General features: G+C 36.5%; 1 protein-coding gene across 1 annotated transcript in view; it reads left to right on the top strand.

Moving 5' to 3' along the window:
• Window positions 1–26,016, top strand: part of RARB (retinoic acid receptor beta) — a 769,542-nt gene that overhangs the window by 222,246 nt on the left and 521,280 nt on the right. Inside the window, exon 3 of the mRNA XM_016940587.4 lies at window positions 8,830–8,881. The gene's annotated coding sequence lies outside the window, so the exon portion shown is untranslated. The remainder of the gene's footprint in view (window positions 1–8,829; window positions 8,882–26,016) is intronic.

The following is a 26,016-nucleotide window of genomic DNA, read 5'->3' on the forward strand; positions in this document are numbered from 1 at the left end:
GTGAATATTATATTTGTTATTGTAGGAGAAAGGGAGTGTTTCCAGCGTTAAGATAGGCCCTGACCTGAGGATTATAAGGAAAGAAAGAAAAAAGAAGCTTCTAAGTACTTTCAAAGAACTGTCTAAAGATGCTTTATGCCTAAAAACCAAAGTAGAATCCAGCCTCTTTGAATCCTATGTGCATGAAAATAGAAGAGAGAAGAATAAGATTATTTGCAAAGATCAAGCCATATATCTTTGAAATAGTAAAGGAAAAAGTTTTATTGTTAATAGAGCTTTGTTACCTACATGTATAAAAATAAGACTACACATTCAATTTAATCAATATTTTAAAAGATACTATTATTCATTAGGAACAGTGAGCTATTAGATGATAGATAGATCAAGAAAGTTACAGTTCAGAAAAGACCATGAGACAAGCATATAAACAAAATAATGCAAGATAAGCTATCATAAGTACAGAGAGAAAGGGGTATGATAGAGGAGAGAACATGGCCAAGCTAAGAATTTATGCAGATGAGAAACTACTTCTATGCTTGAAGGGAGGAAGCATCTTAAATGGACTGTGAAAGAAACAGGTACAAAAATGGTGAGAAATGGATTCTGTGTGAAAAGACTTTCTCACAAAAGCTATGTTATCCTACCAATTTCTTTAACCCTCTCTCTACCTCCCAAATATATTTGACACTCATGCTACAGTCACAGTATAAGATGTTTTGTTGATTGTGGATATTCAGGGACCCAGGCTAATGGAGGCTCCATCTCGGTATATGCTTTTGTGAGCATTAAGGGAAGAAAATGGGAAAAGGTTCTCATACCCATTTCACTGGCCAAAGCTAATTGGCCTACACCTAACTTAAACTGGACGGAGGAGGTGATATGTAACTTACATCCATCCTGAGGAAAAGAGCACAAGAATATTTGTTTAAAGCCCTTATTATCACAATATGTGACAGAGAGGATGCATCCCATTGTGTATATGATTCCCAAGCCTCTACTGTTGACCATCACACCTAACTGCCTCCCAAATTCTATTACAGATTCATTGAAACTCAATTTTGAGATACAGAGAAGTACAATTGCTAGCTTTAACAAATAAAAATATAGGACACCAAAGTAAATTTGATTTGTATATAAAAAATACATTTTAGTGTAAGTAAATCCCATGCAATAATTGGGGCATACTGTACTAAAAATTGTTTTTTCTTCATTTAAAATTTAAATGTAAGTAGATATATTTTCCTTTTTTATGACAAATGTACAAGAAAAAACTAAAATAGGGTAGGAAATGTCTTAACTCTTTTAGATGGACTAGATGGAGAACCACATAGCAGCACGGAAAAGTTGGTTAGATTATAATTGAAAGTATTTTCCTGAAGGTTAGTGCATGAAGGAAGTTCTTCAGGTGAAAATAGTAAAGTAGATTGCAATTTAACAATCATATTCTCTTATCTTTATCCTAAAGCATTCTTCCCTTACATCAGAGGTAGTTTTGTGTTCTCCATCTAGAAATACGTATGTGACTTCTTGGGTTTGACAAGAGAAGAGAAGCCAGGAGTAGTAAAAGTGGGGTCACAAGTGAGAGGTAAAAAAGTCATAGAAAAAAAAAAAGATTCTAGATTGTGAGATGCTGAGAAAGAAGGCAATTTGGCAGAAGCAGTGAGATTGTCCTTCCTCTAGATTACCTGGACCCAACTTTTAATAGCACGTTTATAGTTTGGAGCATTCCAATTTAGTTGAGATGTGAGTTCAGAGTGAAAATTAATTGAAACATTGAAAATTGGAAAGTATCCTTAAGGAAAGGGGAAAAGAAGTGGAGTAGGCTGAGGGGGAGAGATTATAGTTTTTAAGCAATTGAAGCGACGTAATTAACCTAGTAAATAGCAGCACCCCTGGACTACAAGGGAGTGTGGCTTATGACAAGGTTTGATGGTGATAATTAACTTTATCCCTTCATACAATCACATTAAACAACTTATTCTTAAGAAAATCTGCTGCAACTTCCAGCCTCTGCCTTGTATCATACATGGTCACCTACCTGTCTTTTTCTCTCACAAGACTGCAAGCTTTCCTAGGGGTAAGAATTGGGTTCCATTTATATCTGACACATCCTTAATCCAAAAGCAGTTTCCTTTGCTTAGCAGGTCCATAGTAGATGTTTATTGAGTTGAATTGAATTGAATCCTTGGCGGCAGTTCCTAAAACACAAATGCAAAGTTTGCATTGCCATTCCAGCCGGAACTTTGAACTTTGGTTTAAAAAAGTCAGATGTCCTTTCCTCTAGGCATCTGTAAGTTGTGGAGGAAAACAGTTACAACACTTTTGAAAGTGACTTGCAAACAAATACAAAGAACACTCAGGCCAATAAATATAGCCCATGTGTTCCATAAATGTTGATGGAGTTCTGATAGGTTAGTGCTTTTGGAAATCACTTTGCTTTGAATGTTAGGTGACAAAATTTCTGTAGAGTTTCTGTAGAGTACCCAAATCAGTTACGGAACTGGAGCAAGGTTAGGGTTTATGAGGAAGGCTACCATCTCTCTTCCTTACTGACCTAAGAATGTGACCTCAAATGCAGTGGTCCATTAACTGCCCTGCCTGCACTCATCTTTTGAAATGTATCTTTGGAAAGGAACATATGAAATCACAGGGCATTGTAATCCCATTCATCCTACAGATACGGCTTGTGCTCCTACTCTGGGCCTGGTGCAGGTCATTGTCCTTGCTCTTGAGGAGTTCTTGGTTTCATGGGGGTTGAGTGGGGAGTCCATGTGGACACAGTTCCAGTACAGCTTGATCAAAGCTAAAACCTATGAATGAACAAAGGATCTGAGGTGAGTTAGTGAGACTTGTGTTGAAAGAAGTAGTTTTATGTGTCTAAAATGTAGACTCATAGACAAGCCTCTTTTAAACCAAATGTGCATACATTAATTATCCATTGGTTTATTCATTCAGATGTTTTTTGACAGGGAACTTGGCTAAGCACTACGTGAAATAAATAGATGAATGGCTTGTGATTCACACCCTTAAGAAATTGATTGTGTACTAGTTGGGGGAGCCGTGTGAATGCCTCTAAATCAGTGTAGGAAGATGAAGAAGCATAGGAGAGATACAGAGAAGTCCTGAGGGAGCTGAATGCCCTCTTCTACCTGGGGAGGTCTGCAGGAGAGCTGTGGAGATGGTCGTGTTTGGTGTGAACCATGATCTCACTTTGTATATCTGGATTTGAAGGCAGAAAGCTACTTCAGACAGAAGGCACAGGATGAGTGAAGTCAGAAAGGCTGACTCTCAACAGTGTGTATATAAATATTTCCTAGCACTTGCCCCTGAGGGGAAAGGGGGAGCAGGAGAAACCTGAGATGCAGGGAAACTGTGGATGCTGAGTAGAGCATAGCAAAAGAGCTGGAAAATGGAGCACAAACTGTGGAGCACAAACTGTGTCTACCTAGCTGTTTTGCCAAAGGCCAGACAACCCTGCTTTGGAATCTGAAAAGAAAACCCAGATTATTTATGTGCTACCACTAGCAATATATTGAAGGCCAAGAGGAGCTGAGAGTTATTGAGCTAGTTCAAAGCAATCTCAATTATTGAAAATGAATGAAATTGAATTCCACTTCCTACAGAGTCATTTATTGAGAGACAAAAGCAATTAATACTGAAAATAAAATAATTGTGAATTCTGAACTAAATTACCATGTAGATATAATGTACTGTCTCATCAGTCTCTAAATACTTCGTGTATTAGAAAATTGTGACACCGGTTTCAGAAACCAGGGACTTGTATATCATTAGCATTTATTCCATTCTGCTTTTGCTCAAAAGCAATTCTCAAGAGTAACAAATTAAAAGCCAAAATTTCAGAAATATTATTCAAAATTTAAAATACACAACCATGTCACGGTTTGGGATTTGTATTTGTAAATTAATCCTGTCATTTGGTAAATTAAAAAAGAAAATGAAGCTGACCTTGTGAGGTATCCCATAGTTCATTGATAGCGGCAGATATTTTTGAATATGATTGCAAATTTGGCTTGTCATGGAGTACCTGCCAAGTACCATGAATGTATTTGATGAATAATTCTGCTGTCAACAACAATCATCATTGTCTAACTGATTTATGCACTGAGGGCCCTTAAGAATTGAAAGTACAATATATATACAGAGATGGTACATATAATATGCACAAGTTCCAGCTTGAGTTATAATACTTTGTTTTATGGAAACTACAGGGTCTCTGGAAGAGTTGGCTACCCATTATCCTTACTCTTTACAAATTTGGGAAACTAGCTGTCTTAAGTAGCTTTCTCCAGAAAATAGATCTTGTGATGAAGATTGGGGGAAAAGTTATTAGGAAGAATTGGGGAGGAGTGGGACTAGAAAGAGGAGGCCAATAAAGGGACAGTAGCAAGCGTAGTTACATAGAGAGTAACTTCGGTTTGATCCTGCTCAGAGGCTCTGGAATTAGGGTAGGGCATACCCCGGAATCATCACAACCAGAAACCAGGAAGCTGGTGTATTTAAACCTCCTCTATTCAGCAAGCCTGCAAAAAGAGTCACAGGTGCTGGCTGTTGGGAGTGAAAGTACATGGGGAGCTGGCATGTTCTAAGATGGTAAAGGGATCTGGGGACATGTGGGCAGTGCTCTGACAGCATCTGCCACACCAGTCATGTTAGCTACTCCATGATTATCGTTAAATGCTGTGGGAACAGAGTTTAATCTAACCAATCTGTCCCAACAGTAAAGAACTCCCTATTACCCTGCCGGGAAACATGCCCAACTCTTAGTGTCATCTTGTTTCAAAGCCCAATGTGCAGGGAGAGGTTTCAGGGGGTCAAGAGATCTATTTCCTGCTGGTAACAGGCTGGTCAAACAGAATCAACACAAGCTAGGCAGCCTAAATTAGGAAAACAAATCAGAAGCAGGGTAGCCATCTCAGCTGCCTTCAGAGGCCAAGCAGATAACCTTAGTGAGAGAAAGCTTCCAAATGGCTGGGTGTAGCACATCAGGGGAGGGAAAAGCTTCTGGAAAGCCACAGAGATTCCCATCTAAAAGCGATAAAATTCAATCTTGAAGAATACTGGCTCAAAAGTATATTTTGTGAACATAATTTGCCCAGTAGCCTATCAGTTTGCAACATTGACTATCTAAAATAAATGACCTTAATATGTGAATAAATATTGTTTGGACAATTACAGAAAACTTTCTAGAATACAGAAAGCAAATATAAAAGGAGAAGAGTGCTTAAATCTACTGGATTCTTGCCACATGTTTAAAAGTTGGGACTCTGTCCCAGAGCAATAGATCCTCTTAGTAGCAGTTTCATTATAGTGAATTCTTTAGTATATACCCAATAGATACCCAATTTATATACTTGTATGTATCTCAATGTATCATATGATATACATACCTGTATATATGATAATTCAACCCTTATTTTGGCTGAGAGTTTTGCCATCACCATTTTGAGAGGATAGAATTCTTTTAATTATTCAGCAAAATATAATGTCTCTTAAAGACAAACTGCTATCTTGATACAATTCTTCTTTGCCCCTCCTTAGAATCGTTAGAGAAAAAATTCCTTAATGACGAGTGACTCGCTGAAGTCTGTGTAAATTGAGTGACTGTAGCACTAATGACTAAGCCTTGAAGTAAACCATATGGTTAGTGTATGAACTTCATTGTTAGATGTTCAGAAGTTGTGTTTCATGGTGGCACTCCCCAGTATGTTTCCCATGTACCTTGGGATTTCTGCCATGATTCATCATCCATAATCGGGTAGATTACTCAAAGTCTTAGCTTTCAGTCTTGAAGCTTATGGGCTGAGCCTAAATGGTCCCACTGTTTTATTTAAAGAGTATAAGTATTTCTGCTGAATCTTCCATGCTTATTGCATTGAACCCACAAACCAGCCCGTGTTGGCAGTCATAAGCCAGTCAGGAATAGAATCTTAGGATTCTTTTGCAATAAGCATTCTTGTGTTCCCATTATGACTTTAAGGTAAGATGCTCCATCATTAAGGGACTTGTGATTATCTCCATAATTTTTCAAATTATATTTGAGAATAAGAGTTGGGTTTCAGTATTCTGACCATTTGTCCACACTTAAAATTCAAAACAAAATACTTGTCCTTGAGACTGAATTTTAAATTCCTAATCTCTTAGGGAAATCATAAGCAAAAATAGATAGAAAAATAAAGCTTCAATTAATCTATGTTGGCTTGCCTCACTGACTGAATTTGCCAGCTAATTGAGTAACTTTGAATCCAATTTTTGCTTTGAAAGACTTGGCATAGGAAAGACTTTCTCATTTGTGGACCCTATGGGATGAGAACAGCTTCAAAGGAAAAATGAAAAGGACTTCTTTTGTTTCAGTTTCTTGGCTTTTGATTTATACTCATGCTTGCTTTTTTATTTTAAGAATATGATGAGTCCTTATTCATTCAGACTTACTAGAAGAAGACTATTCCAAATGATTGAGAAAGCTAAACTATCATTTTAAAATAAATTGAATTTTTTTACCATCGAAAATGTATTCAGAACTTGACCAATAAAGTCTTCTAAAAGAGCTCTTACAGAAATTGAATTATTACTTAAATAAAAATGATGTATATAGAATTGTGGTACAAAGATATACTTCTGAACAATTATCATTATATTTGATTATTTTTCCTGAATTAAACTATTCCCCTCTTGATGCTGCCCAAACCAATATTGAATTATGTACTGCACTTCCACTTTGCTTAGGTTATAAAAATTGACTTTAGAGCATAAACTTCCTGTCCATTAACTTTCACCTAAATGGCACTGAGTTGCCATTTGGTTAATTATGTTTGGAGTTCAAAGTTGTGATTATAGCTGATTTATCAGATGTAATCTTTTAAAGGCATAAAATTAAATAATGGCAGTATAGGTAAAGAAGGTTAACTTTCCCTCAGTCATAAAGATTAATGGTCTTGATTTTCATAATTACCCTGGATGTTGATATAGTATGCTTTGCTTTTGTGTGGTTGGGTTGTATAAACTCCAAGTGGTGAAATTCAGGGAACATTTTGCCACAAAAGGGTCTTTATAGGTTAAAGGAACTGACCAATCTAATGACTTTTGGTTTTAAAATTGTATAAAACTTACACAGTTCTGTCCTTTTATCTCTGGCCATTGAACAAATGTGAAATCTGTACTAAATCAACCAGTAAGATATAATCCATGCCCTCATGAAGCTTTGATGGGCATCTCCAAAACCAAGTAAAAAGCAAATAAGTACAGTTATTACAACTTATTAAAATAAAATCTTTGAAATTAAAAAAACCCAGTGTCCTAAGACACAGAATAAGAGGGGCATGAGTGGGGTAGATGATCTTATTGTATTATTTTCTTTATTGTTCACTATTACTAATTTAATTTTCTCCTATAAAAACAAAAACCAACCAATTGATTATGCAATTGATCAAAAATTTGTTATTGGATTCCATTAAAATGACATGATTTTTGAATTATTAAAATGATTGGTTCTACATAGATTTGACAGGTCCCTATGAGTGAATATAATCTAGACATTTGAAAATTTTTATATTTGTAATTTATAGCTCCTAAATAATTCTTATGGTAATAAAATATGCAATCAATGTAGAAAACTTGAAAGTTACAAAAAAATTGCAAAAAAAACTTTACCCATAATTCTACCACCAAGAGATAACCAGTATTAATGCCTTGGCCAGTATCCCAGTCACTTTCTAACACATGCATAAATATTTATACATGTGCATTAGTACAAGAAATCTAACTATACACATTATTTTACAATCATTTTCCACATTTTGGAATGAGAATTTTCCCATGATATTTTACATTTTTTATAATATAATTTTAGTGGCTGCATAGTATTTAATTACATTGTTGCATCTCAATTGAGTTAACCTAAGCGACTATTTATGTACATTCGTTTCCAGTTTTTCATTTTTATAAATACTTGGATGCCTATCTATTTCCTTGCTTTTAATTATTTCCTCAGGGCACACTCCTAAAAGTAAAATTGCTTTGTTAAACTCCTGAGGCTTTGGATATATGATGAAAAATATCCCCCAGAAAAAAACCATACCGATATACACTTCCACTAGCTGGAAATATATCCACTCTCACCATACCTCACTTTTACTTGGTATTTGTTTTTATTTTTAACTTTTGTCATTTTAGTAGTCATAAAATGACTAAAAAACCATGTTCTGTACTTTGTATTTCATGTGAAATTAGAATACATATTTAATGATGCTTTAAGATTTGTAATGCTGCTTTAAAAATAAAACTAGAAACAAAATCAAATTTAGAGGAAATGGGAGCTTCTAGGATATGAGCATTGTGGAGACAAAGTTCAAGGTGATGCTGTTTACAAAAGCAAATGAACAAATTACAAGAGAATACGAGTAATAGAAGGGGAACAGCAACAAAAGCTCCTATTTAAAAAAAAGCAAGCAAAATCAGGGCCGAGGATTCTTTGTCCCCCCAAATCAGAGTTTGCTATAATCTCTGATGAGAAATGTAGTCTTAGGTTGGTAAATACGGTAGCATCTTAGAATTCCTGTGACTTTTCTCTTGAAAGAGTTTACATTGACAGAATCTGAAAGAAGTGAGTTGTCGGTGAAAATGACATTCCACTAGAAATGGTAAATAGAAAATCTTAAGTTGTGGGATCCCTGGCAAGCATCTTTCCCTATTAAAATAGTTATCAAAATTAAATTACATAACAAAATTGAGTAGCGGTGTTAAATACAGTGATAGAGTGTTAAAATTGAACAGGATTTGGAAGACTGTCTAATCCAGCCACTTATTTTACAGATAAAACAGAGTACCGCAGAGATGAAGTAACTTGCCCTAAGACCCATACCTGGTAAGTAATGAAAGAAAAAGTAAATTACATTTGAACAAATATTTTGAAAAACATGGAAGTTCTCCATAATCTAGCACTTCAAATATAACCGTAGTTTGGCATATGAATTTTGAAAGTGCTTATTATATACACATAAAAACCAATATTTATATTTTTACTATATATAAAAATGGTTCTACAAATTGTTCTTTTATGTATATTTTGTAGAGATAGAGCGTCTTATTTTCTCTCTGCTAACACGTGGATGGTACAGAGCAGAGGGTTGCAAACTATAAGGGGCCAGATAGTGAATACTTAGGCTTTATGGACTCTACAGCTTCTGTCACAGATACTCAACCTTGCTGTTGTGTTGCAAAAGCAGCTCGGGTCAAAATGTAAACAAATGGTGTGACTACATTCCAATAAAATGAGATTTATAAAAACAGGCAACATTTGTCCTGCAGATTGTAGTTTGCTAATTCTTGGAATACAGAAGGAAAAAAATCAAGTTGATTTAGAAAACAATGAAGCTGAAGGGGAAATATAATGTTTATCATGGGAGTAGATGGCAGAAACCGAATTTGAGTTTCCAGTGTTAGCCATGACCTTGGTTAAGGTAGGTAGACTTGCTGGCTTCATGAGTAGAGTGTGAGTACTGATACCCAGATTGCAAGGTTATCTTGAAGATTAAATGAAATTATTTATGTAATTTATCTGTTAGTAGGTAAGAAAAGACTTTTTCTTTTGGGATGGGGTAAAAGCAGAATTTATGTATTCACACAGATGAAGCATTTGTGTAAGGAAGAAGTGGCCAAATTTACTTTATCTCAACAACTCAAAGACTTACATCATATGGATCCCCTTAAAATTCATGTTTCAAACTGTTGGGAAAGGTTGTGTAGACATAACTATTACCAGAATGGTCCTGAGTTTTCCTGAGAAAGGATTAACATACTTGGCCTGGAACTTTTGCAATGAAGGAAACATTATAGTTTAATTCATAGTGATTTGAAAAGATAGAATACTTTTTAGAGGGAAAATCTAATTACAGTGAAAATAAAATTTCATTTATTCATCATTTCCTTCATTATTATTTTGGGAGAAAGATAAATATGTACATACAAATAATAGCAAAGGTAAACATATCAAAGTGTACTGGGAAGAAATAAGGAATTGATGTGATGCTGCTTAACTATAAATTTCTTTTATTATAATCATATTTTTATTTAATCTTCCAGTGTATCTATTGGGTAAGTTCAATTGGTATTTTAAAACAGAATTTCTATAGCAGTTCCAAATAACTTGATTGCTTTTTTCTAATTGATTTTGAACTTAATGTATTTTTTATGACTTTGTAACTTTGTTTTCTTCTCTGCTTGGTATAGTTACACATTCAGTTGAGTACTTTAAGATTTGAACACAGACAGCTTTCTTGGTATTTTATTTTCCTATTGCTTTTTATTCAGAGCTAGCTGCTTTATCTAAACTCAAATGTAAGCTGGAATAATGCTAATTTATTGTTGCAGTTTAATAATAATATGTTGATCCACTAAATTTTATATTTTGGAGAGAAAGGTGTTTTATACTAGTTAAGTATTAATAATGACTATGGTTTACAATTTAGAGGAAAAAAGTGATTCAAGTTAATGTTGATTTGTTAGAATAAGTATATGAATTTTTGAAAAAAGAACTTACCCAACTTAGTAACACAGCATATACTCTAATAAAGTTTAAATAATTAAAACATTTTGGCACTGGCATAAGAGTACAGAATGAAATCAGTAGAACAGCACATCTGGAAAAAATCTAAATATTGGAATTTAATATAGAATAAAAGTGGTTTTCAACTTAAGAAAATAATAGTAGAATCAAGAATCAATGATGGGAAACAAGAATATAGAAGTATAAAATATCTTTATGGCAAAAGATAAATGAAACTAAAGCATTTTTGTAAATGAAAATGGAACATGTTTATATCAATAAATCCATTAAAATAATATAAATAATTCGGTGGGAAAATAGATTATATTAACTGGATATTCTCAGAAGAAATAGCGATGGCCAGTAAAGAAAATGAAAAAAGTGTTCAAGCATACTAATATTTAAATACATATAAAAGCTATATTTTGTGTTTTGCCTTTTATTGACAAAATGTAGCCTCAATAATATCCAGCAATGGCAAAGCCATAGGAAATCTCTACTCTTATTCCTTGTAGATGGGAACGTAGCATGAAATAACTTTTTCTAGTGTGAAATTGGCCAGTATGTATTAAAATTTTAGTTATAGACATTCTATAACCCAACTGCCTCACTTCTTAGAAAATATTCTACAAGATTACTTAAGTTCACATGATACATGTTCAAAATGTTCACTGTGTATTGTAACTGAAAATAAAAGCCTGCTTAAATCATGATATGTCAATATAATGAAATATAAGTATTGATACTTGCTATAACCTGAATAAACCTTGAGAACACTATGCTAAGTGAAAGAAGCCAGTGCAAAAAAACACATATTGTATGATTCTACATATACAAGAAATGTCCGGAATATGCAAATGTTTAGAGACAGAAAGTGGCTTATTGGTTGCCTATGTTTGGGGCCAGTAGAGGTGAGATGGGGGAGTTACTGCTAATTAGGTATAGGATTTCTTTTTGGGAAAAATAAAAATGTTATCAAATTAGACCATTGTGACAGTTGCAAAATTCTGTAAATACATGGGAAAATTCAATTGTACATTTTAAATAGGTGAATTTTAGAGTCTGTGAATCATGTCTCAAAGGTTGTTTTAAATGCACATGTTCAAAACTAGGAACAACAAAACTTGAGTCATACAACTCATAGAGTTTGTGAAACTCCCCTTTGGCTTTTCAGACGAGAACTGTGTAACTTAGGACAACTTCTGAGATGCTTCTTAGAGACAAGGAATAATAAAGGGTATCAGTGCTTCAGTTGTCTGGAGTTGAGTCTAAAGATGTAACACCCCCTTTTGAATAGCCACAGAAGGTTTTCCCCAGCAAATACAATAGAATCTATACCAATGGTGGTACCTGCAATGATTTAAATCATACAAATTGTATTTTGAGGAAATTACTTTATTCCCCTCTCAATTTTGCTCTAAAACTTCTGATTCTCTTGATAAGAAAGGTGATTTGAAGGTATTATGTCTTCTGTATCTCTTTGTAACTGAGAGAGATCAGATTTGAGACTCAGAGCTTTCCTTAAGCCATGCCATCTAACTTGGACTCAATTACATTGTTTGCTTTCCATCCTATTTCTTTTTATGGGCTACCTTCTATTTGAAGTAAGTGAAGCCAATTTAGTATTTATGGCAGTGTCATAATTTGTCAATTTTTAAATGCACATAAGGTAAAAAAACAAAAATATACAGGCCTAAATAAAAATATGAAATAAATGTGAGTGAAAAATGCTTCCAATAAGGCAAAATCTATGCCGGTGGAATTTGACTAAAGTTTAAGGAACAACTTAAAGACTACCACAGTCGTAAAATCTTGAGGTTCAAAGGGGTCTGTAGACCTTGTAGTTTGAGACTTTTTTTTTTTTTTTTTAAAGATGAGGAAACAGACCTTGGGATGTTAGGATCTTGCACAGGGTTACCACGGGTTATATTTTCAGACTCAGCTTCAAGATAAGAAAAGCACTGGTAGCTCCTCTTACTCCATATCACTAAGAGTCTCAGAAGTTGTGGTTTAGGAGAGTCAAATAGAATTAAGCACTACTTTGTGACTTAGCAAGGCTCAGGGAAGACTCTAATTACCAAATGCCAGATTCGAATGATCTCCTCATTTCTGATTGCAGTTGAATATTTTTGAACTTTTATTCTCAGGGCAGCCATAGAGACAGAGAAGGGATTACAAAAGTTAAGGAAGATGGGCGGCGGTGGGTGGATAGAACCTAGCTTGCCTTATTGTAAAAATGCCAAAGCTAATTTTGATGATTGCTTTAGTGATATAATGATAACCAAGATTAAAGCAAGCAAGCATCCACTTTAGGATATGAGAACTGGAGTTTTAGATTTCATTATAAGATTGCCATCTCAACAAAATAGTAATATAATGGCAATAGATTTCCATTTTTTCTCCATTTCAGTTGAAATATTATCTCATAAATATACTTTGATACAAAAGAGATCTCTCAATTTTATGGGAGCTCTATTTTATTCTTATGCTGATTTATCCCCAAAGTATCTTTTTGATATACAGCTTCAATATTCTTGCCAATGTCCATGACATCAGCAATCAAAAATAGCATTTTTAAATGTCTTTTTCACATACAGTTGTAAGTTATCCAAAAAAGAACTCCTGCTTAGTGCTCACTGAAACTGTCTTATAGAATCACCGAGAGACAGTTATGGCTTATGTAGCTAATTATTCCAAAAGAGTGGCAAAAAACATCCATGAAAGGGGTCAACTTCACCCAGTGCTATTGTGAAATGTAGTTAGGGAAAATAGGAAGAGAGCTAATAAAACAACACTAGAAGGAAATGCGGTTTTTCCAAATTATATTTTTAGGAAACTAAGGTTCTGAGACCATGTAGCTAGAAAATGACAGAGCTCTGTGTCTCTCTATTCCACTAGACTCAGAGCCCCACAATTTGAATTCCAGACTAATCCCATATGGGTCAGCTTTCCCAGGCCTCAGAAGTGTTTTACTCATTGATGCTGTTAGATACCAAGGTAGTGATCAAGTGTCATAATCCATGAGGTTCATTTAGTTGAACAGGAAGAAAGCAAAGAATCTGTGATGCAAATGCCCTACACTAACCCAGCTTATGTGGGCCACACACATGGAGAATGATGTCAAGGAGTTCGTGCATAGGAGTAAGGCAATGGAGAAGGAAGTCACTATTACCTGGCACACCTCGGGAATTTTAGATTGGTTAAGTATGCTTCATTTTAAATACGACTCTAGTACTTCATTTTTTTTTTTCGGTTTCTGGAGTCACTTCTACATTATTGTGAGATTTTTAAAAAATTGTTATTATTTTAGTTATTAAAACTCCTTGCAAACAACCTGAGATTCTCCTGTTTTGTGTATCATTTCCTCCTATATCAAGTAGGAAGAAATATCACTATGTCACTTTAGTGAAACTCAAGCTTTCTGAAATACTAGTGTTAAAAAACTCGTTATCAGGTTAATAACTATGCTTTTCCTCTAGACATTGCATTTAAAAATCTGAAAATGTTTTGATAGAGGATAATTTTAAACTTTTTTAGTAGAATAAATGAATCTTTGAAGTATACAAGCAGCACTGACTATAGTTCTGATAGTGTTATACTGATGCAAGCACTGTAAAAGTATTTTCACTAGATGTGCCCCATATTCTAGTAAAGTCTTCTGTTGCTATATATGTGACCATCTAAAAACACTGACCAAGATACAGATACGATTGTTCTACCCAAAGTATGAACAGAATTCATGACTATTTTTCTTATCACAGTGAGCGGAGACTAAAAGTTCTTCAAATAAATGTGTAGTTGGATGACACTTCGTACCATATCTGAGAATCTGGCATGCAAATGCTCTACACTAACCCAGCTTATGTGGGTCACACACATGAAGAATGATGTCAAAGGGCTCACGCATAGAAGGAAGGCAATGGTGGCCATTGGCTCTGATCCTGATGGGGAAGGAAGCCACTGTTACCTGGTATATCCTGTGATTTTAACACTTTGATGACTTTTGTGGTTGTTCTGTAGATGACTCTCTTTTACCAAAAATGAAGATTTTTTTTTTTAAAGAAAGTGGTATTGCTTTCTTCTATGAGTCATTAACTAGTGCAGAAATGTGCATTTTTTTCCAGGACATGCAAAGAAGAGGAAGTTAGATGGAATATTCAGCATGTAGAATAAACAGGTGTTTTTTTTCTGAATAACCCAAGATTCCCTTATTACTGTGATGTCTAAAGAAGCTGCTGCCCTTTCATTTTAATGTGAGAGACACATAATTTCCTTGTATTTTTCAAGGCTGTCAGATCATAAACAAATTGCCTTTGATAAAACATGCTTTCAATTTCTCCAATGTAATATTCAGTTTTCATTTTCATAAGAGGTTGTTTATTTTGATGACTTGAATTGGTTGACTAGGATGTCAATGTCTGGTACTCATCAGGAAAGATTGTGGACTGAGTTAAAATTCAGGAGAGCGTATGTTACTATCAAATTTATTATCCATAAATACTGTTCTGTTTTTAATATTTGAGAATCAGGAGTAACAGGCCATTTGAGTAAATAATTTGTGCTCTATTCTTCCCTGAAAGTCACTTAGGAATAAAGGCAATATGGGCAAATCCAGGAGTTTCAACTTCTAGAACTCCTGCTCCTATGTCAGTCGCCTTTGACATTTTACTCTCCTGATTCTGTGTGTATATGTATGTATGCATATGTAGACATGCACACACACACACACACACACACCTTTCTCTCTCTTACCCTGTCATAAGGCAGTTTTCCAAAGAACTTTACATTTTTTAAAAAATCCCCAATTACAAAAATAGTATATAAACATTGTAGAAAATTCAAAAAATACAAAAAAAAAACCCAGAAAAATAAAAATTATCTTTGTTAATTGCCATACTATACTCCTTTGTCTTCATCTTATGTAAACCTCACATAATAAGTTATCATCTGAGAAGCTATTCTCCTGTATCTTGGCTCACCGATCTGGTCATGTATTCACGGTGCTGAAGCAGAATGACCCAGCCTCCCCTTATGTGGAGTGGTACTGTGCATTTCTCTCCAAAGCCCTGCCTCAGTTCCAGTCAGCAGTTAAGTAAACAGTGAACTACTACTACATGCTGGATACCATGTTAACCATTGAAAGCACATAGCTGAGAAATGCATAGATCCTAACTGGCAGATATAGGCTGACATACACTCATTGAGAAGGGCTCCAGAAAAGGGTATGGCTGATCACGGGTGGGCACATGGTTGTAGAGAGGGAAGACTGCCTGGAGAGGTGATTTGAGCGTCCTTGTCATATTAAAGGCAATTGAAACCAGAGGTTGGATGATACTGCCCAAGAGAGTATGAAAAACGAAAGTGAGCATGGGACCCAACCTTAATGAAATCACGTTTAAATAAATGAGCTTGCAAAAGAGATTGAAAAGAAGCAGAGAAGTACTTGGAAAACTAGAGAATATGATAGAGAGCATGAGAAAAGTTCAAGATGGAGGAAGTGGTCCATTGGTTCAGACATTGACAAGAGCTGTTTCATGACGTGATGCAGGAAAGAAACCAGACTGGAGTGGATGTAGAGGTGTTAGCAACATTTCTACATGCCTTTTATCACATTTTAATGTTTCATTAATTATTTGATGTACAGTTCTGATGTTTCCATTGCTTAAAACATGGATTCCTTATGTGTATTGACTATGTGTTATCTGTTATCCCTAGTCCTAGTACCATACTTACCCTGTAAAAAGTGTTCATTAAATATTTGAATGAATAAATCTTCCTTTGCAAACCCGCTTCTCCTCCTATGCTTGCACCACTATTGCCTTCTGGTCTTTCCTTCTTTTTGCTTCCTGCACTTTATAGGCTGTCAGGTTATATCAGTTCTTTTGCAACATTTACGTCACAGTTTTTGGCTAGAAACAAATTAACTCCTAATCTTCTAGGAAATTAAATCTTGGCCGGGTGCAGTGGCTCACGCCTGTAATCCCAGCACTTTGGGAAGCTGAGGCAGGTGGATCACTCGAGGTCAGGAGTTTGAGACCAGGCTGGCCGGCATGGTAAAACTCTGTCTCTACTAAAAATAAAAAAATTAGCTGCACACAGTGGCGCACAACTGTAATGCCAGCTACTCAGGCTAAGGCATGAGAACCACTTGAACCCAGGAGGTGGAGGTTGCAGTGAGACGAGATTGCACCATCGCACTTCAGCCTGGGCGACAGAGAGAGACTCCATCTCAAAAAATAAATAAATAAATAAAAATTTAAAAAAAATCTTAAGGATTAAAGTTCAACAGTCAAAAAATCTGTCCCCCTCTCCCACTCTGAGTGTACCTCCCCCACCCACAACCCCTTTCCCCTTTCATCTGCTTCTCTCTTCCTCCTTCCCTTGCTCTTTTCTAAGAGTTCAAGTTCCATTTTGACCTATCTCAGTTTGTAGAAGACACAAGTTGCAGAAGTTAAGAATCACTAATCACCATACTTCTCCCATGACAAGATATTTGAAAGATAGTTTGAGGAGGAAAGAAATAGATTTAGAAGGAAACTAAGAAAACAAAAAGGGGGGTAATATTGAGGAATAGATAAATTATATAAAAAGACTTAAATTACACATTCTGTAAGTCTGGTAACTACTGTTCTGGTTAATGACACCAAGAAAAAATTAACGGAAGTTATGAAATGGGTTATTAGCTAGTGCTTTCTTCTACTTGTCCATGATGATGTTTTAATCCTTAGGTACCCATTAACTAAAAGGACTTGACTGGGCTTATATGTCCTATGGTGCAGTCCCTCAGCACAAAGCACTGCCTGGGCTGCTGAAGGATGAATGTGATTGAGGCAAGAAGCACCATCTATAATGGAGGCGTCATCTATAATGGCGGCCCGCCTTTCCCTCCTGTAATGCTCAGGGGAAGAGCGGCTTATCTTCAGGATGGCCAATTCTTTATGGTTAGTATCAGAAATGAGCCTATCAATCAGCCACATGAGACCTTTAAAGGGGCAATAGGGCCATAAACTTTATGAAAAAGGCTAGAGATTGCATTCAGCCCTCAAGCAGATACACAATTACCCTAAACCCAGTTCAGGGCAGGGAGACTAAATCTTCCTCTAAAAAAAAAAACACACACACACACACACCTCATGAAGTCAAGACCTCCCATACTCATCATGGTTTTTAAAAGCTAAGAGGTAAGAGCAGTTGTCAGACAAATCTTTTCTCTGATAGCTATGCAAAGAGAAGGGTAAGGAAGAAGGAAAGGGAAGAGAAAGAAGAAAGCAAGCAATTAGGCTAGAGCAGGACTGTGAGCAAGATTTTTTTTTTTGGAGTCTATAAATACTTGTCTGCTTTATGAAATAAACTCATTGATATTGAGGGAACTTGAAAAATCCCACTGATTTATTCACTTTGGGCCGAAGTTAAAGAAAATCTCATTTTCATGAGCTTTCCCTCCTATCACTCAGTTCCCTGGTGACACAGAAAGTAAACCTTCTCTAAGGGCTTTCCCAGACAGTTTGACATTTTGTTGAATTAACTGGCATATATTGTACCAAATTTATATGCTGGATCATTCCACCCAAGCAAGGAATGATTTCCTATTGAATAGAGTTCTTAGGTCACCAAGAGAACTCTGGAAACTTCCCAGAGTGATCTTGTTCCCAAGTCTGTCTCAAAAATTCCTCATCTCACTGTCTACCACCTGGATGTAAAGGCAAGAACACTGTAAATCTCAGAGGGAACTGCACTGTAGCTCCTTGTGTATACACTGTCACAGCGTTTTATCTGGCATATGTCAAGAACATCTGAAAGCGGAGGGGGAGGCAGGGAAAGTTAGATGAATGAGCAGTCTTTTTGCTGGGACAGTCGACTCTGTCTTGACCCTTCAGTAGCAAATATTCACATATACAAATGTTGAGACACAAAATGAACAGTACATTATGTGGTGTGGCCTCCATTAGGGGAGCCCATCTGACCCAATTACTCATATGAACCACACAGTGAGGCTGAATTGTCAGTGTAGTTTCCTAGGGCTGTCATGACAAAGTGCCACAAGCTGGGTGGCTTAAAACAACAGAAATTTGTTGCTTGACAGTTCTGGAGGCTTAGAAGTCTGGAATCAAGGTATCAGGCAAGGCCATGCTCTCTGAAACCAGTGGTGGAGAATCCTTCCTTGGCTCTTCCTAGCTTCTGGTTTTTTGGCAGGAACCTATTGGGTTCCTTGGCTTTGCAACTCTATTACTCCAATCTCTGCCTTCACCAGCGCATGGCGTTCTCCCTGTGTGTCTCTGTCTTTGCATGGCTCTTATTATAAGACATCAGTCATATTAGATTAGAGGCCCACCCTATTCCAGTGTTATCTCATCTGAACTAATTACATCTGCATCAACCCTATTTCCAAATAAGGTCATATTTAGAGGGGTAGGTCTTAAACCTATATTTTGGGAGGGTAGGAGGGAAGAGGGAATGCATACTTGTAATTTAACCCAAAACTGTGACTATTAGAGATATTTGAAGTCTTAATTGAACAAACTTAAACACAATTTTCTAATTCAGTTCAATAAGCACTTAACTAGAAATCACTGGTATCAAGGACTCTTAGGTGCTGTTGGAGTTATATGAAATAATCAAAATAAGACCCCCCACCCATTGTTTACAGAGATAGAAAATTATAGTACTTACAATATACAAAATGCAGAGGATACAGTAGTGATTAGTAATAATAGTAGCAAACCATTTATATAGCACAGGAATATTTGCCAGACACAATCCCCGAGTGCTTTACATTCCTTTAACCCTCATGACAACCCTATGTGGAAAGTTCGAGGTAAAGCCTGTTTTTTATGGAGCTTACATTCTCAAGGTATGTTCAGGTATTTTAGTCCCTGCAGGCATCAGTCATTTCATCTGAAGAATATGATTAAATGAACTCCATGGCCATCTATTACTTTAACATGCCCAGTGTACTAGTACTGGTGTCTCTATTGCCTTGTTGTTACATTTTAGGGAGGATCCAGGTATTGGGGTATTAGCCTTTAAAGCGTAGCCAGAGTGAATTCCTCACGAGCTCTTGCCTTGCCCTGGGATGCAGCATTGACATTTACCAGACTAGATCTACCATGCTTCTTCTGAGTCTTGAGTGCCACAAAGAGAAACAAGTGCAAAATGGAGACACTAAAATGTAAGGATTTAATGGGCTTCTTAAAAATAAAACCATTTAAAAGTAAGCTTCATGCAAGTTAGGAATTTTACCTCTTCACTGCTACTTCTGCAGTGCTCAGAAGAGAAATTGGCCCATTAGTAGGTGCTCAATAAATATTTATGGAATGAATGAATGTCAGCAATTAGCAGGAAATTTAGATCCAAAACCCAAATCATACCAGGGAAGACAGGGTGCTAGCTGATTTTGATAATCACAAACAATTACTTTGGCTGTAAAATTTAAAATATAAACATGCCATGATACTTTGGATTTAATCTGAGACTTTGCAGAAACACAACCACACTAGAAGGAGAAGTAATATATCTTTCCCTCCACACCCAAACTAACACTCAATAATCCAAACGCCCCATCTAATTTGAGTTGGTTGGTTGTGTGTATGGCATTCCTGCTTGAAACTCCTTCTTGCCAAACGGGAAAAACATGAACAAGAAACTACTGCTTTGGAAACTTAGTTCTTTTGCTTCCTGTCTAGACCCCAAGGTTATATATTCTTTTGTCACAATATAATCAGTTGGCTGAGAGGAAGGAGAATACTAATGAATTATGGAATGCTGATCAATGGCATGATTAAAAAGGTAAAAGATTCAAATTGGAAAATACTTGGAAGAGAAATTCTGGTCTTATGGTATAAGGAGAGGCACTGCTTAAATTCACCTTTCAGCCCAAAGTAATAAAGAATAAAGTAAGTAGTAGGACAGTTTAACATGCCCAGTGTGCTAATATTATTGTCATGCTGTTGTCATGCTTAATGTGCTAATACTTGGGGTTAAAAAAAAAAGCTTCCCAAAGATGCTTGAAAGCCATCAATGTGATATTTAAATGCTTTTGGGACCTATTATTTTCAAGGCAAACCATGCTACCTACAAGTGGCATACACTATTTGGAGAATCCACATGAGGCATAGACAGAAAATGCTGTCTGTTGTCTTTGCTCTGTGGTGGTTCTTATCTTGAACGATTCTCGTTTCTGTGTTGGTCTTTGCTGCTAGAAGGCTGCGTGATGATAGTGCCAAATGTCCCTTAGAGTGTTCTGTTCTGCCTCAGTCCTCTCATTGCCTCAAAATTTGCAAACTAAAATGTGTTTAATTTAAAAATTAGGAAAATAAGTTTAATAACAATTTGAATCTTAAAACTGGGCAGTTTACAATTTCAGCTCAGAAGAGTAAGCATGAAAATGGGAATAAGGACATGTTCTGGAGAGCCAGTCACCGCCTTATGGGGGTGATCTGTGAAGACCCAATGCTGTTTGTTAGTAGATGAGAGAGTTCACTCTGTATCCCCATGGTGGAGCTGAGCAACCAGTCACTGTGATGTGAGCCTCAAGATATAAAACAAGAAATGAGGAGTGATACTATTTGGGAGGAAATATCCATTTTTGGGGGAGCACAAATGAACTACTTGATAGCGATAACTGTTGGAAACACCTCAAGATTCCCATACTGTTTTAAGAGCTTCTGGGTTTTCAGATACAAAGAATGGGGCAAATACCATTTGGAGGCCACGGTCTGATATAAGAACCTCACTGGGTTCTATTGTTTGTGTGAAATTCAGCAGGCTTAGAAATGGCTTCTACCTACCTACAAGGAGGGTTTCTTTAATTTTTTATTTATTTATTTTTGAGATGGAGTCTCGCTCTGTCGCCCAGGCTGGAGTGCAGTGGCACGATCTCGGCTCACTGCAAGCTCCGCCTCCCGGGTTCACGCCATTCTCCTGCCTCAGCCTCCCGAGTAGCTGGGACTACAGGCACCCGCCACCACGCCCGGCTAATTTTTTGTATTTTTTTAGTAGAGACGGGGTTTCACCATGGTCTCGATCTCCTGACCTCATGATCCACCCACCTGGGCCTCCGAAAGTGCTGGGATTACAGGTGTGAGCCACCGCACCCGGCCGGAGGGTTTCATTTTACGCTGACCTTTTTTTCCTGCCATTTGAATATTGTCATTTCTTTCTCCTAAATGAGTATTAGGGAAAACTGAATGAGTAAGACACCCCAGAACAAGAATTCCAAAGTCAAATATCTACAGAAGCCAGGCAAGTGATGTGTGCGTCTACAATAATTTAGGAGTAATACAAAGGGAATATCTCAGCCGTGATGAAGCAGAGAAAGCATGATGATCATGAAGGAGGTAGCAAGACCAATGCTGTGTGAAAGTGCAGTTCCGGTGTTCCCACACTGACCTTGCTGACATTTCTCCCACCTTCCTTTCCCTTAATGTGTTTGATCCCTCAATTTTAAAACACACATTCAATGCAGGTCATCAGTTGACAATCTCTATGTTAGGATGTTGTCCCAAGGATGCACCTCAGAACATTAGTTCTGCAAGACAGTGAAAGCCTTTCAAAATAGGTTCCATGGTTGTAACAGTTTGAGAAACGGTGGGTTAAACAGTTAATTAGGTTTCTTTATTGCAGGGTTTCTCAGAACCTTAAATGTGTTACTTATAACGTAAACCTCTAAGAGTATGAAGCATTTCTCAAACTCATCTGACCCTTGGACCCCCTTTCTGTGGATACTTCATCAAAGTAGTTTAGAAAACCATGTGGTAATTTACTTTGCAGTAAATAATGTGCGTGTAATTCCTGTAAGTGAAAATCCTAGGGGAACAGTAGATGTTGAAAAAGAAACAAATATCATGGCTACAATAAGGATGCCTGTAAGTGGCTTTGATAAGTTAGAAACCACAATTTCAATGTATAAAGTAGAATTGGGAAACAATAGTGACTTTTTTTTTTTCATCAACTACCTTGTGAATTAGACTTTCTTATTCAGAGTGTTTGGATTTTACAGTTTTAAATTGAAAGTATGTCAAAGTGTGAGACTGGAGTTGGTAAATCACGCTTTTATCCATCTATAAAATAGTCTATGCCTCAGTATATGACAAAATCTTGACTTCTCTTATTCATTGGACAAATATTTCTCAAGCACCTACTACGTGTCAGGCAATGTGCCAGACACTGAGTTGAGTCTGGATTAAATTACAGATCTAGCTAATGCCAGTTCTAAACTAAACCAGGGATCAAATTAAAGTGTATGTTTTCAATTCATAATTTATCACAATGGAAAACTACTAACACACAAAGGAATAGTGTTTCCTCCCCATAAGGGTTTTTCTAACATTTTGAAAAAGAATAGCTTGGTCCACAACTATTTACCAAGTCATAGTATGACCTGAGTTGGAGGTTTTCAGTTACATAGGTGGCTAAAAATAGCATCTGCTTCCCGATCAGCTACTGAAAATCAGAATGATAGGAGTGTGTTTATTTTATCCTGGACAGTTGCTACTGACTATTAAGAATCCTGGTGCTATTTCCTGTTACTCCCTAGGAATTCTCCACTTCTCTGTTCACACTGTTACTTGTTCTCCCTCAGTGTGTCTGTCAATCTCCATAAGGCCCAAATCACATGCCACATCTACATAGTTATCTTTGACCCTTCTGACTGGAAGTAAGTGCTTCACCCTTCAAAGCCTGCCAAGTTACATAGCTGTAGCTTTTTTTAATGGCTGTTGTTGCTTTCTCCTTTATATGAAAAATTAGTTTATTAATTTGTTGAAGAGATGTATATCAAAGACTTACTACTTACTATGCATACTGCACTATCACACTGTACCACTGAGAAATGGAGATGAAACAGATACCAAGGAAAATGTGATTCCTACCAGCCTCACTTTTGTAACCTGGTATATGTTTGAATATGTCTTTCTTCGCTTAATCTGAGCTATGGGGTCACTGGGGCCAGGACTCTTTTCCTACATATGTAGCGCAGTGACTTGTACGTATTTGGCAAATAATTTAGGGAATGTGAACTTGATTTTCCTCACATTTCTCAATCTTGGGTCCCAGTTCTATAGTTTCATGACATCTTAGCAAAGAAAGTTAATTTTCCTGAAAATAATGTGTCAATTCAGGTTTGAAAAACTGTTGACTCCCTCTCTTTATTGCTCAAATTTAAATTACATTTACAGGTAAAAACATTCTCTATGCTTAGCCATCAAGCACAGAGAATATGTAACACAGTCTAAGATGCCGATGTGGGGGTCTTCCAGTAATTTAGCAAGTGCCCCTGACACTTGACAAAGAATTGCAATACAATTAGAGTGTGTCTGCTTGCATTTTGTCCTCGAGTTTGCTAAGCTTATTTTTCCATGCAGATCCAGCTCAGCTTTCCTATACCTCATCTTTCTCAGTTAATAAAAATTGTCCTTCAATCTCTGTTTATCCTTTAGCCAACAAACCAGTTTCAGTGGCAGCATTATGGTTACAGCCCACAGAAACCTTTTCTGTGCAGTAATTTAGCTGTCAGTCTGGAAGTGGCAAAAGAGCAGAAAGATGGATGCTGAGCCTGGGGCATTCCTGAGCCAATACCCTACATGTCCCTACTTGGATGTGCATTTATTAAAGTAGATAGGGAAAATATTTCCCCCGCTTTCTCTAGCCATTGCTACATTATAGCTAGGGGGAAATATTTTTACTGGAACTCTGCTAATTGCTAAGAACCCTCTTATTATCCATATACAGAGGGGATGGGAGGGTAGAGATCATTTAGTGAGAGAATTGTCCTCAGGAAAAAAAAAAAAAAAAAACCTGTAAAAGCAAATGACTATGACATTTGTTGGAGAATCCCCCGATAAAATATTATTTCAGCGCACTGTTGTGAAGTTACTTGGCAGAGAAGAGAAAGTATGGATTTGGGAGCATTCTGTAAAAGAGCTTGTATGAAAAGTATGATTTTAGGCTTATCAACTGACCGATGAATCAACAAATTGAAGAGTTATCTCTTGACACTTCAGTTTGTAGACTAACAAGTTGTTTATTTGATTGTGCCATTAGATGTCTGAAAGAGAATGCTAGAAAACCCACAGTCAGCCTCTGGTCATCAAAATGAATTGTTAAAAATTAATTCAGATAGAGTTTATTGCTTTGCAATCTCAAAAATCTTTATTAGGATGAAACAATAATCTGTTCAAAGATTTCAGCTCTCAGTTAGATTAAGCCCTTAAATTGAATAGTAAGTAGTATTCCCAGAAGCAGTTATTATTATTATTATTTTTTTAGACAAAATCTCTCTCTGTCGCCCAGGCTGGAGTGCAGTGGTGTGATCTGGCTCACCACAAGCTCCGCCTCCCGGGTTCACGCCATTCTCCTGCCTCAACCTCCTGAGTAGCTGGGACTACAGGTTCCCACCACCATTCTGGCTAATTTTTTGTATTTTTAGTAGAAATGGGGTTTCGCCATGTTATCCAGGTTGGTCTCGATCTCCTGACCTCGTGATTTGCCTGCCTTGGCCTCCCAGAAGCAGTTAATTTTTTAATTCAGGAGCATTATATATGCTTTGTACAGGTAATGGCAGTTACTAGAAATCTGTGGCTATTTTCGATTTAAATTTGCCCACCAAACTTATTTTCCATGAAACTCTTCTGTGCTGACATTTTTAGTGAATAAATGATTCCATGCAAAAGTAGGTTTAAAAAGTTTTCCCAATGTAGCTCCACTTTTGAAGAGTTACCTGAACGTTTACATATTAAATATTCTGAGTAAGTCTTATGATTAAGCTTTGTTTAAAAGCTTAATTTTGTTTTGTGAAAAACAAATTTTTTGTTTTGTGAAAAAGCTTTGTATTTTTTTTGCTTTTTAATAAAACCAAGTGTTTTCAAATCCTACATGACCACTGAAGTCTTCATTCAAATCAGACCAATTACCACATGGAAGAACAAGAGATCCTCAATCTACTTCAAGAAATGTGGGGTTACTTTATGAACCACAATGCTTCCCGTGAGACATTTCCCATGACAGTGGGATTTCTAGGACAAATCTGGTCCAATATGATGGGAGCTATAAATAAACATCATTGTAAGTAAGGACATCAGGTCTCTTTTTTGCTTTCCCAGTCTTTCAGATTTTTGTGGAAAAGGAGCAACTTCTGTTGAAGTTATTTTCTGTAGGCATCTAAAGTAGGGCAACTATGCTTTGGGCCCAGATAGAAATACATTGGTCCTCCCCATATGGTCAAACCCAATATTGATAATTAATGGGCTCCTCAAATAGCATGTTTTCCTGTTTTCCTAAACTACTCCTTCTAAACCAAGTGCATTGGAGCATTATTTTTTGAATCAAGGCATAATAAGCACATAGTGAATGGGCAGATCTTACATATAGAGTTTAAGAAATTTTGACATATGCTCACATGTGTGCAATGTCTGTATCAAGATAAATTTCCATCCCTCTGGATGGAAGGTTCTCTCATG

This window comes from Pan troglodytes, chromosome 2 (genome assembly GCF_028858775.2).
Source record: "Pan troglodytes isolate AG18354 chromosome 2, NHGRI_mPanTro3-v2.0_pri, whole genome shotgun sequence".
NCBI lineage: Eukaryota > Metazoa > Chordata > Mammalia > Primates > Hominidae > Pan > Pan troglodytes.